Here is a 12,451-nt window from a genome sequence, read left to right as displayed (position 1 = left end):
ACTTGTACAAGATCCTACTTGTGGTAGAAGGCAGCCATACACTGTTCCAGGATATTACAAGGGGATGAAAAACTTCTCATTTTTTTAAATTTAATTTGATTTGAAAGTTTTTATGTTTATAATTCTGCTTTTTCAATAAAAATAAGAATCATAGAGAATGGAAAACAAAACACTAGAGATGGGCAAATTTTGAAAAAGAAGGATCATTCTGTGAACCATAGACCACTACTTTCAAAATTCTATAACAGTGTATTAGAGATTGGGAACTATTATAGAGTGAAACCTAGATCCCTAAAAGATTAATTTCATTTCTTTGCCTCTTCTCCCGCTATCTCCTCCTCATTGTCCTTCCTCTTTTTCTCTTATTCCTTCTTATTATTATTACTAGAGTTTTTAGTTCAAAATACTGAAGATATAATGTATCTGTTTCAGTAAGGTATTTTAAAAAGTCATTGATGGTATTTTTTGTTAAAAGATGAAGAAATAGGGGCCCTACACCCATAAGATTAGTTAATGGTGATAACCAACTGATGATGATAATTGATTGATGATTGGTAATAATACTAATAATAACCAGAATTTATAAAATGCTTTAAGCTTTGCAGAGTTTTTTACAAATATTTCATATGATCCTAACAGTAACCCTAAGAGGTAGGTATCATTATGCTCCCCAGTTTTAAATATGAAAACACTAAAGTCTATGGTCACCGATTATCTGAAATTTAATTTGAATTCTAGTCTTCCTGACTCCAAGTTATCACTCTATGCACCTAGCCACCAAATCAATGAAATTTGGACATTTGGATCAAGATGTAAATATCATATTTATCAAAGTCAAAGATGGTATATGACATGGAAAATATAACTAATATTCTGAATAACTAATATAATAATATATAATATATAATAATAATAACTAATATAACTAATATTCTGAATAACAAAAGCAGTATCCCCACACTTACAGACTGAAAAAGAGGGATTAAATTTAATGGTTCAAAATGGATTAGGCATAAGTCAAACAATTCTTTGTGAACCTGTATGTCAATTAAAAAAAGAATAAATAAGACATTAGTAGACATGGATTAATGCTCATTTTAAAAAAGACTTTAACTTCCACCAATTTATTTCCAGATGCCACATATTTATTTAAGAAAAAAACAGCAAATTCAGAAGAGGATGAAAGGTCATTCAAAACCATGCCAAATGAGAAATGGCTGAAAAAATTACAGGTGTTTCACTAGAAAAAGAGAAGACTTATGAGGGCTATGAGAAATGCCTCAAAATGTTTGAAGAGATTTTTTTGTGGAAGGGGAATTACAATTCTTCTGTGATGATCCTGAGGACAAAACTGGGTCCATTGGCAGGGAAAAGTAGATCAGCTCAATTCTAAGCTAACAATTAGCTTCCTGAAAAATAGAATGAGTTGTTTCATGAACTGAGTTCATTAAAAAGCTTCAAACAAAACTCAATGACCACTTGCAAGAATAAGTAGAAGGAATTTATGAATCAGGTAAGGATAATTAGAAAATCCATGCTCATCAACCAAAATCTAGTAAATGTCTCAGAAAAGTAATGCTATGAATTTATTTTCATCTCCTTCATTAAGTTTTCATGCCTAGAAAATTACTCTAGAGAGCATAAGACCTTGGAGGAATAAAGGTCCAAGTGGGGTGTTACCCCCCCAAAAAATAACCCCAAAGCCTTGGGAGTGCTGTAAATTAGCCTTGGACTGAGGAAATGAGTAAACAACAGAAGAAGAATCTGATCATAGAGAATTACTTCAGTCCCAGGAAAGATCAAAACACATACTCAGATGATGACAAAATTGAAGCTTCTTTATCCAAAACCTCCAAGAGAAATAGAAAATGGGCTCAGACTATGGATGAGCTCAAAAAAGACTTTGAAAAGCAATTAAGGGAGGTGGAGGAAAAATTGGGAGGAGAAATGAGAGCAATGCAGAAAAAATTATGAAAACCAAATCAAAAGCTTGGTGAAAGATATGCAAAAAAAAATACTGAAGAAAATAATATGTAAAAAAACAGTTTAGGCCTAATGGAAAAAGCAAAACAAAAGGCAAATGAGGAGAAGAATGCCTTTAAAATCAGAATTGGCCAGCTGGAAAAGGAGATAAAAAAGCTCTCTGAAGAAAATAACTCCTTCAAATGCAAAATGGAAGTAAAGGAAGCTGATGACTTTGCAAGAAAGCCGGAAGAAATAAAACTCTTCTAAAAAAAGTAAAAATTAGAAGAAAATGTGAAATATCTCATTTGGAAAACTGACCTTGAAAATAAATCCAGAAGAAATAATTTGAAAATTATTGGACTATCTGAAAGCCACAACCAGAAAAGCCTAGACTTCATTTTAAAAGAAATAATACAGCAAAATTGTCCTGAGATCCTAGAAGCTGAGGGTAAAATAGAAATCGAGAGAATTCACCAGTCACCCCCTGAAAGAGATCCCAAAAGAAAAACTTCCAGGAATATTATAGCCAAATTCCAAAACTCACAAATCAAAGAGAAAATCCTAAAAGCTGCCAGAAACAGACAATTCAGCTACCGAGGCTCCATTGTCAGGATTACACAGGATTTGACAGCATCTACATTAAATGCTCATAGGGATTGGAATATGATATTCTGGAAGGCAAATGATCTTGGTTTACAAGCAGGAATTAACTACCCAGCAAAACAAAACATCCTCTTTCAGGGGAAAAGATGGATTTTCAATGAAACAGGCGACTTTCAAACTTTCCTATTGAGATGACCAGAGCTGAACAGAAAGTTTTATCACTGAGTACAGGACTCTGGTGAACCATAGAGGTAGTAGAAGAGAGGATCTAACTATGAGGAACTTGATGATGTTGAAGTGTTTGCATTCCTGCACAGGAAGAAGATATTGATAACTCGTATGAACTTTCTCATTTATAAGAGCTGTTAGAAAGAGCAAATATAGACAGGACATAGGAAACAGCAGAATATAATGGTATGGTGTGGTAAAGGGATGAAGTCAATGGGTGATGGGGGAAAGTACTGGGAGGAAGGAAAAGGAGATGAAGAAGAAGCTAAGAGATTTCACATTAAGAGTCAACAAAAAAGCTTTTTCAATGGAGGAGAGGGGGCAAGGCACGGTGGAATGAGTGAGCCTTCATTCTCATTGGAAATGGCTCAGGGAGGAAATGACATGCACACTTAGGGTGAAGAAATCTGTCTTTCCCCTGGAGAAGGATGGGAGGAAAGGGATGGGATGAAGATGAATGGGGGGAGGGAAGGGGGGAATAGGTGATAGAAGAGAGGTAAGATTGAGGGAGAGAGGGTATTCAGATTCAACATACTTTTGGACAGGCTGAAGGGAGAAAGAGAATAAAATAAATGAGTGGGGAGGAATAGAGTAGAGGTACAGCTAGTAATAGCAACTGTGGGGAAAATATTGAAGCAACTTCTCTGGTGGACTTATGCTAAAGAAAGCAACTCACCCCAGAGACAGAGCCATTGAAATCTGAACACAGATTGAAGTATAATGTTTTTCTCCCTCTCTATTCTTGAGGTTTCTCATCTTCTTGGGGGAGAGGGGGTTTATATTTACTCTTATAACATTCAATTTAGATCAATGTATGGCATGGAAACAATGTAGAGACCATCAGACAGCCTTCTGTGGGAGGAGGGAAGGGGGGGGGGAAATTGTAGAATTCAGAGTCTTACAAATAATGATGGGTACATGTTACTATTATATATAATCTGAAAACAAATAAAATGTCAATAAATTAAAAAAAGAAGAAAAGTATTCCCAAGAAGGTTCCTGTTCTGTCACTAACTGTTTAGCCTTAGACACATTGCTTCACTCTCTAGGCCTAAATCTCTTCAACTGAAAATAAGAGTAATAAAAATTATGACAAAGTTCATAGTATACCTAAGTTTATGAATTTCAAAAAAAGTTCATTTTGGGGTTGTGATCTTCATCCTCCAAGGGGTTTTCTGTTTTCTGTTAGGAGGAAAGTTGAAGGTTTAGTTGAAACAAAAATTGTTTCTGTCTGTAGAGAAATAGGATCTTTTGTTACTCAGGGTTAGCAAATTTCCAAATTTGCCCAGACAAAACATAGATCCTTATAACTTACACATAAACATAAACATGCAAACATGCACAAGCACACCCTCAAATCCAATATTTTACTATTTCTATTCTAAGTCCAGGTTGAGCCAAAATAAGGTATGGGGGCATAATTACCAAGGTACAGTAAACCAAAAGCAATTCAGTCTCAAAAGACAAACCTTTGGTTGATCAAATTTATACTATTTGGCAACTGGAATCTCATCATTCCAAAACAGTCTGTAGAATGATCTCATGCTGTCATACACTCTCTAACTCTTAAGAAATTAACAACTTAAGATTCTGGTTCTTGGTGCTCTATTTCCATTGAATCCCTGGATCCTATTTCCTCTGCCTTAGAAAATAGCACCCAAACCAATTTCTTCTCTAAAGAGAAAGATATAAATACCTTCCCTATATCAGAAGCACTGGAGCTGGGCTTCTGATGAGACTTTTTAAAAGATGGATTATCTCTTTCATTCTGAGAGGGCATTATCAAAGACCTTGAAAGAGGGATCTTACTAAAGGTGTGATGCAATGAAAGAAGGGTCTACCCGGGTCAAAGTTGGGGCAATGGTTGCTGTTGACTCCATCTTCTACAGGGGAACGAGGACTGTAATTTTTCTTAGAAAACACAGATTTTTTTTTCCTTCTACTTCTACATCGTTTTGAAACTCAGAAGAAATACCTTATCTCCAAGGTCACAAGTTTGATGAGACAGGAAATAGTATTCAATCTACACTGAACTTTAAATGATTATTGATATTAAGTTACATACTGTAAAAGAACCCAAGAAACAATGATGAGTGTTGAGCAAGGTCATTGATTCCAGAGTTTAGCATAGTGCTTCTCATATAGTAGGTGCTTAATAAATGTTTATTGAATTAAATGGAGTTGAATTATTTCACTGTCTGTTACTTTTGGAAATCATCAGTCAACATAAAAAGGAATTTTGTATTTTTTAATCTTTCCTGAAAATGATAGTTTAATAGAAGTCACTCATTGTGATGAGACATGACAGATTATTATTTGTGATATAATAACTGACTTCTACCCTAACACATCAGTCTGGATTTGGAGAGAAGAAGGCGAGGAGGGGAGATACATGAAATATTAAGAAAAAACCCTTTGGCTACTCAAATTCCATTTTCCCCCCCTAAGAGATATTTTTATACATAATCCAATAGAATTTGGACCTGATTTCCAAATTCCATAGGATTTGTAAAGAGTCCTAGTAGAAAGGGAAAGGATTAAATGTTTATTTTGTTTCTATTATATGTAGTAGACGAATTTGATGATTCAAGTGTATAGAACACTGAGCTTGGATATGAGTTCAAATTCAGTTGCAGATACTCCCTAAAACTGCTTGAATAGTTAAAGCAATGCCCCCAAAAAAAGTTATTTTATATATAGGAATTAGTATATCCTATTTCTGAGATGATTTTTTAAGGAAAAAAAAATCTTGTATTAGAATGGTAAGTGGATATGCCCTGGGCATGTAACTAACTTAATTCACTGGAGATAGAAATGGCAAGTCACTCCAGTATCTTTGTCAAGAAAACTTCATATAAACCAAGAGAACAATGTACACATTAATAACAACAATATGAGATGATCAACCTTAATGAAAGCAGCTCTTCTCAGCAGTTCAGACAGTTAGGGCAACTGTATTAGATTGACTATGGATAAGGTTATCCCCAGAGGAAGAAAAACAAAACAAAAATAAAACAACCCTTCTGAATCTGATGATTACTTTATAAAAATTATTTTTTGTATATCTCTTTCCCTTAATCCTAATTCCTCATAGTGAAAATGACTAATCTGTAAATATGTTTATCAAAAATAAGTATGTACAATGTTAATGCCACTGAGGGAAGGAAGGTGGTAAGGGAGGGTGAAAGGAAATTTTGTAACTTAAAAATATACATATGTATATGTATTAATGTTGAAAAAAGCCTTTTATAACATGTATTTGGAAAAATAAAATATCAATTAAAAAAAGAAAATCTCATATAAGGTCACAAAGTGTAAAATATAAATTAAATGACTAAACAGCAGCATGTGGCAGACACTAGGAGAAGCACTTTCCAAATAATATCTGAGATTGAAAACAACCCTATAAGATAGGTGCAATTTTGTATTTGAAGAAACTGAGGCAAACCCAGGGTCATAGAGCTAGGCAGATTGAATGTATATTTTAAATGACTTCCTACTTGCTGTGGATTGATCCCTTATTTTTGCAAGTCCAAAGCTAAGAGCAAGTAAAATGCTATACTCAGATGAGATATAGTTACATATTTGTATAGCTTTAACTCTTTGAAAGTAAGAACAAAATGTTTTTAGGGCTTGGGAATACAAGATAGTAAAAAGTAAAGTGAAGCATTGAACAAAAAGGATAATTAAATTGTGTGTATCCATTTACTATTCTGATATAAGTATTTCTAAAAATCATCTCAGGCATAGAATATTCAAATAGTTATTTACAAAGTAGCTCTGCCCTGGGGTGGGGGGGCAGAGAACTCTTAAGTATTTGACCAGCTTCTGAAGAACAGGTTCAATCGAGCAAAGGAGTTACTGGCTTTGTTCAATATTTCATACGTTGGGGCATCTTCTGTTTGTGAATTAGAACCAAGAAGATATGATGAAGGCACATTTTACAAAGGCTAAGACATTTAGTTGTCAGTTGTGATCTTATAAGGAAAGGTAGGATGGCAATATCAAAAAAGAGAGTTGACTCAAAGCCAGGATCATTCGGGTCCAAGTTTCTCTTCAGACACATACTTGCTGTCGACCATGTATCAATCATTTAGTTTCTCAGTAGCTGTACACAAGTCTCTTTAGATTACATTTGCAAAGAAGGTACAGAAATCACAGTTGGAGTCCATATCCCTAATCCTGTATTAGCAGAACATTTTTGCCAATCATTAATAATAACTAATTCAACAGACATTTATTAAGCAGAAACTATGAGGTACTGGGATATATACTGGCAATTTTCAATTTAGTTCAATTATGATTGTGCCAACAACCCCTGGGGTTACAAAAAATAGGCAAAGGACAATTTCTGCCCTTACAATCATTCGTCTCCAGGTTGCACTCTGGACTTTATCTATTATTCCCCAGAAACCTCTTGAGTTTAAAAACCTCTTGAGTCTAGCCCTAGACTTCACACCTTGGAAATCTCTCCCTCTGATTAGATAGCTCCTCCCAGAACCTACATTTAAGGCAGACACTATGGAAGACAAAGGTATCTCATTCCTCTCTAGAATTTCTCCACCACAACCATCCCATCCCACCCCCACCTTCATATATATATATATATATATATATATATGGTGTGTGTGTGTGTGTATGTTATAGCAATGCAGCATTTATGTACATTCTGCTATTAGAATGGAAACTTCTTGAGGACAGGGAAATTGTCTTTTTGCTAGTATTTAAATTCTCAGGACTGAGTTCAATGCCAACCAAAGATAAATTTGCATAGGCCTTGCCCTAATGAGCTTGCTTAGGAAGTGATCTTCACCTTTTTTGGTCATTCATTCTATCAGAAAAATAATTTTCAGTATATAACCTTGAGATATATAATTATTATATCACAAATTAATATTGCTTGTGTTAAAATAATATCATATACTTTATTAAATGTCATATATAATATTTTATATTGTGTTTATTAGTATAAAATTTTTTGTTGCAATTGTTTGGTTGTTTCCAATGTGTCCTGTTCTTCATGATCCTATCTGGAGTTTTCTTCTCAGAGATGCTGGAGTTGTTTGCCTTTTCCTTCTCCAGTTCATTGTACAAATGTGGAAACTAAGGGAAAAAGGGTTCAGTGGCTTGTAGAGGTTCATGAAGCTACTTAACGTCTGAGGCTGAATTTAAACTCAGATCTTCCTAACTTCAGGTCTGATGCTCTACCCACAGAACCATCTAGCTGCTAAATATATATGTAGAACTATACTAATAATTATGTCCATTATACAATTTACGCAAAAATAAATTTTTTGAAAGATGAGATAAAGATCAAATAATATTTAATCTTATAGTCAATAGGAACTCACTAGAACTTATTGAATAGGGGAGTGACATAGTCAGACAAATCCCTTAGTGATCACTTGAGTAGATATGAGGAGAATCAAGCAGGTAATTTAGAAAACTAATATGATATTCTAGGTGAGATGAGATGAGACCCTGAACTAGAGGTATTTGAAGTAGGAATAGAGAGAAGGAGCTAACATGAGTGAAGAGAAAGAGAAGAGCCTAAAAACTTGGTCCAAGGTTTCAAATCTTAGAGAGTTGTAGGACTGTGATTAAATATGAAAAAAAATTTAGTGGGGATGGGTCAGTTTAGAGGAACAGATGATTAGTGTCATTTTAGACCTATTGAGTTTGAAGTTCTGAGAGACAAGCATCCAGATGGAAATATCCAGTGGAAACATGGAAGTGAATCTCTGAATGGAAGTTCAAGTAAAGATAAAGATTTGATAATCATCTACATAGAGGTGATAATTGATAAGGAGATCTGAGAATGTCCTCATCAGTTTGACAGCAGGGAAATGGATGAAAGCACCAGCTGGGTCTAGAAAAGGTGACAATTATTCATTGACCTCATTTGTAATGTCAGCTTTGCAATGAGCTAGGAGGCAAGGGTTATCTACAAAGAATCATAAGTTTGGAAAAAAAAGAAAAGTTAGTTTGAGAGGATCCATGCAGGGAGAGGAAAAGAGGCCTATCACATCAATAACCACACAGTTCTAGATCTTGTACAGTAAGTCATATGACTCAGAACCCTATTGGAAAAAGGTCCAAAATTCAGATCTGGAAAAGAATTTAGGGATCATCTAGGACAACCTTCCCATTTATCACAGAGATAACCTGAACCTACAGATCCAGGGTTTGACCTGGTTGCAAAAATAGATAGAGAAGGAAACATTTCACTATAAAGAAAAGAAATGGTCATTCCATGCAGGTGAATTTATTCCAGGCAATTCAACAAGGGTAGAAAAACCACTGTATCTTCCAGGGCCAATGCAGAAGGTTAACACTCTGAAGATCTGGAAAGGAAATCTTGATAGACCAATTAGAAAAATCTTTTTTTACAAGGATTCAGCGAGCATATGTGAGGCTAGAAGTGAGGCAAAAGTCTCTAAGTCTTAAAACATAAAGGAAGAAATTGCTGAGGATTCCAGGAGGGAGAAGTATGCCCTATCTCTCTCTGTATCCTTCACAATGTTTACCATAGAACTAAGGTTAGGTATTATTAGTCTTTTCAATGAGATAACCATTTTAACCAATGAATCTTTTTAACCAGAACACCTTTGTATCTGGAACCTCAACCCAAATGTCAGCTAGATATAGAGTAGGGAGTATAACCAAATCAGAAACGTTGGGGTTGAATTAAGTTGGGAGGAGAAAACTTTAGGGTACAAAGTCCTAGAGAGTGAAGAGAGCCCAGGAAAATGTTTGAAGGAGTGGGATAAGAATGGAGGAGACAGTTCCCAGAATTCTCTCTGCAAAAAAGGAAGATGGCAAGAGTATCTCCTATGAAAGAAATAACATAGTTCCCTAGGCCTGACATCAAAAGAAGTTATAGAAGTATAATTCTAATTATTCTGAGTACACATTGTTCCTGACAGGGAGAAAGGGATTCCATCCTCTAGAAAGTTTAGCCCATTTCTCATAGCTCTTCCTATTTTCTATGACTTCCTAACCCCTCCAGGAGAGCATAAGAAGGATAGAGAGGGAGATGGGTATTAAATTGTGATGGTACTGGGGAATATGTGACCTAAAAGAAGTATCAGAGGAATAGGACCCTGAAGGAAGCATCCTGAGGCAAGGCAAGGAAATCTGATGCCAAAAGGAACTGCTTTGAGTTGAGGACAAGAGTATCCTGGAGAAGTTTATATAACCGGTGCTATGGAATCCTGAGAGTCTGTTCCAGTTCAGAGAATCAATTAATTTACTAAAAATAAACTCAATAGCCCTCAGATACAAACAATGCACACACACAAACACACACACACACACACACACACACACAAACAAAAAAAACAACAGTATGAGATCAATGCAATGGTGAGCAAACTATACTAAATCATTGTATCCTGGCTCTCAATAACCCTTGTTGGTGAAGTAGCAGTTAATTCAAGATAGAATCTGGGATCACAATAGACAGACAAAAGACTGTGGTGAGCAGGAAGCATACCATTCCCCCTCTCCATCCTCAGTGAACCATGAAACAAAGCTCAATTTTTCTATCTTAAATTCAGTTTTAGTGAGTCCATAAATACATGATGTGAAAGAACTCCCAGATCTGGGATTATATAATCATATATTTGGATTTAGAAGAAATGTAGGAACTCTCTTCATTGATAAAGGAGGAATGAGAGCTCTCAAGTTCTCCTAAGTGACTTTCTCCAAGCCATACAACTAACCAATTAATGAATCAATGAATGTTTCTCAGTTCCCTACCATGTGACAGGAAACATTGTGAATGTAAAAAAAATAGATTATCCCCTGCACTCAAGGCGATAAAATTGTGTTGGGGTAAACAATATGAACAAATACAAAAAATATATAGAATAAATACAAAGCAAATTGTGGGAAAGCATTAGCAATTGGGAGAGAGAAGGAAACAAAAGGAGGATCTACCTGCCCTTATATGAAGGTAGCAGGTAGATCATGACCATGAGCACTAAATAAAGTCAATGTTTCTTTGTTTATTTATTGATTCACTCTTTCATTGGGCAAACATTTATTAAGTGGATTGCTGTGAAGAATATTTGCTAAACTTGAGGAAAAAGTGATAAAGTTTAGTTAGTCTCCTCCTCCACAATACCTTTAGTCTCAAAGCTAGACAATAGAGTCTCACAGGTGACGATATCTAATATTACATTTTGAGTACTTTAGACAATATAAGAGATAGACAGTGGTTCAGTGCAGAGAGCACTGGGTCTAGAGTCAGAAAGATCTGAATTCAAATCTAACCTCAGAAACGTCCTGACAGTGTGACCCTGGGCAAGTCATTTAACTTCTGATTGCCTCTCCACTGGAGAAAGAAATGACGAACATGTTCTATATCTTTGACAAGAGAACTAAATTGGGTTAAAAAAGGATCAATAGAAATGACTGAACTGAATTTTATATTGTTACAATTATTAACAATTATGTGATATTGAGCAAGAAAGGTCATCCCCAACTTGGGAAATCTGGAAAGCCTTCATGAAGGCCCTAGTATTTCAAATTTATATTAGAGGACGAGGAAATCTTTAACCAACAGAGAAAGGGAGTTCTAAAAGGGAGGAATAATCCAAGAAAAATCAAGGAGGCAGAAACAGATATGTTCAAAGGTCATCAACTCTGGTGAGAGCATAGAGTGTTCAGAAGGTGAGTATGAGAAGGTGAGCAGTTGCTTCACTAGAGGAAAAAATGTCACGCAAGGAAATCAACTCTCTTGGGGAAGAAGAAAAGGGAGGTTATATTCAGCCAGAGAACTCTAAGCCAAACTCCAACTTTTTTAGTATTCAGGTTCACTTAACTTCTGGCAAAACACTTTGGGGAGAGGAATAAAGGCTTCAAATGGCTTATTCAAAGGCTTCTTGAGCATCAAATGGCTCCTATGAAATACCATTTTGATCAGTGAAGTGCAACTGAATCTGAGGCAGCAGGATGTGTCAGCAATTTGAGCTGGGAATGATTGAGTGGTGGGAAGACGATGCCAAGGCAAACAGGCCGATCAGCTCCGTGTGAGATGTTTTTGCAACATAAACAGATCCCAGGGCCAAAGGGTCTGTACTTCCATAGAGGTTGCCAAGATTCTCATTTAGAAATACAGCTGCTTAGGAAATACAGTCAAACTGGTGGGCCTGAAAGACAATTGGCCCAATGAGAGCTCCTCTGTATTTCCTCATAGGATGCTTTTATGTCATAGCCCACCAAGAGTTCAAGTATTGCCTTCCCAGACTAAGCAAACAAGAGGAAACTTGGCACAACCCAGGTGGTTTCAGATCACAAAGCAGAAAGCTTTCCCTTCTCTCTAGGATGACCTAGGAAGGCATTTAAAACTGGACCTAAAGGGCAGGCAAACATGAAGGAAGAGGGGTTGGAGGCCAGGAAGAAGATTGTCCTAGGAAGAATGAATTGCAGAAACAAAGGAAGTTAGGTGAGAAAATTCAAGAGTGGTTTAAATTGGTTGAATCATAATTTATAGTAAGAATAGCAGGAGATAAAGCTGGAATGGTAAATTGAGGCCAGATCTTGAAGGATATTGAATGCCAAACTATGGTATAGACTTTATATGGAAAGTAAAGATTTTGAGAAAGAGTAGAATAATCCTCTAAGGAAAAATTCCCAAATCATATTTAGT

The 12,451-nt window shown here is 35.7% G+C and overlaps 1 long non-coding RNA gene across 1 annotated transcript in view; it reads right to left on the bottom strand.

Annotated features, from left to right (window-relative positions):
- Positions 1–12,451, bottom strand: part of LOC141519892 (uncharacterized) — a 51,015-nt gene that overhangs the window by 37,874 nt on the left and 690 nt on the right. The window lies entirely within an intron of this gene.

The sequence above is a fragment of the Macrotis lagotis genome, chromosome 4 (genome assembly GCF_037893015.1).
Source record: "Macrotis lagotis isolate mMagLag1 chromosome 4, bilby.v1.9.chrom.fasta, whole genome shotgun sequence".
Taxonomy (NCBI): Eukaryota; Metazoa; Chordata; class Mammalia; order Peramelemorphia; family Peramelidae; genus Macrotis; species Macrotis lagotis.
The sequence above is the reverse complement of the archived record's forward strand: the minus strand, read 5'-3'. Positions and strand labels throughout refer to the sequence as shown.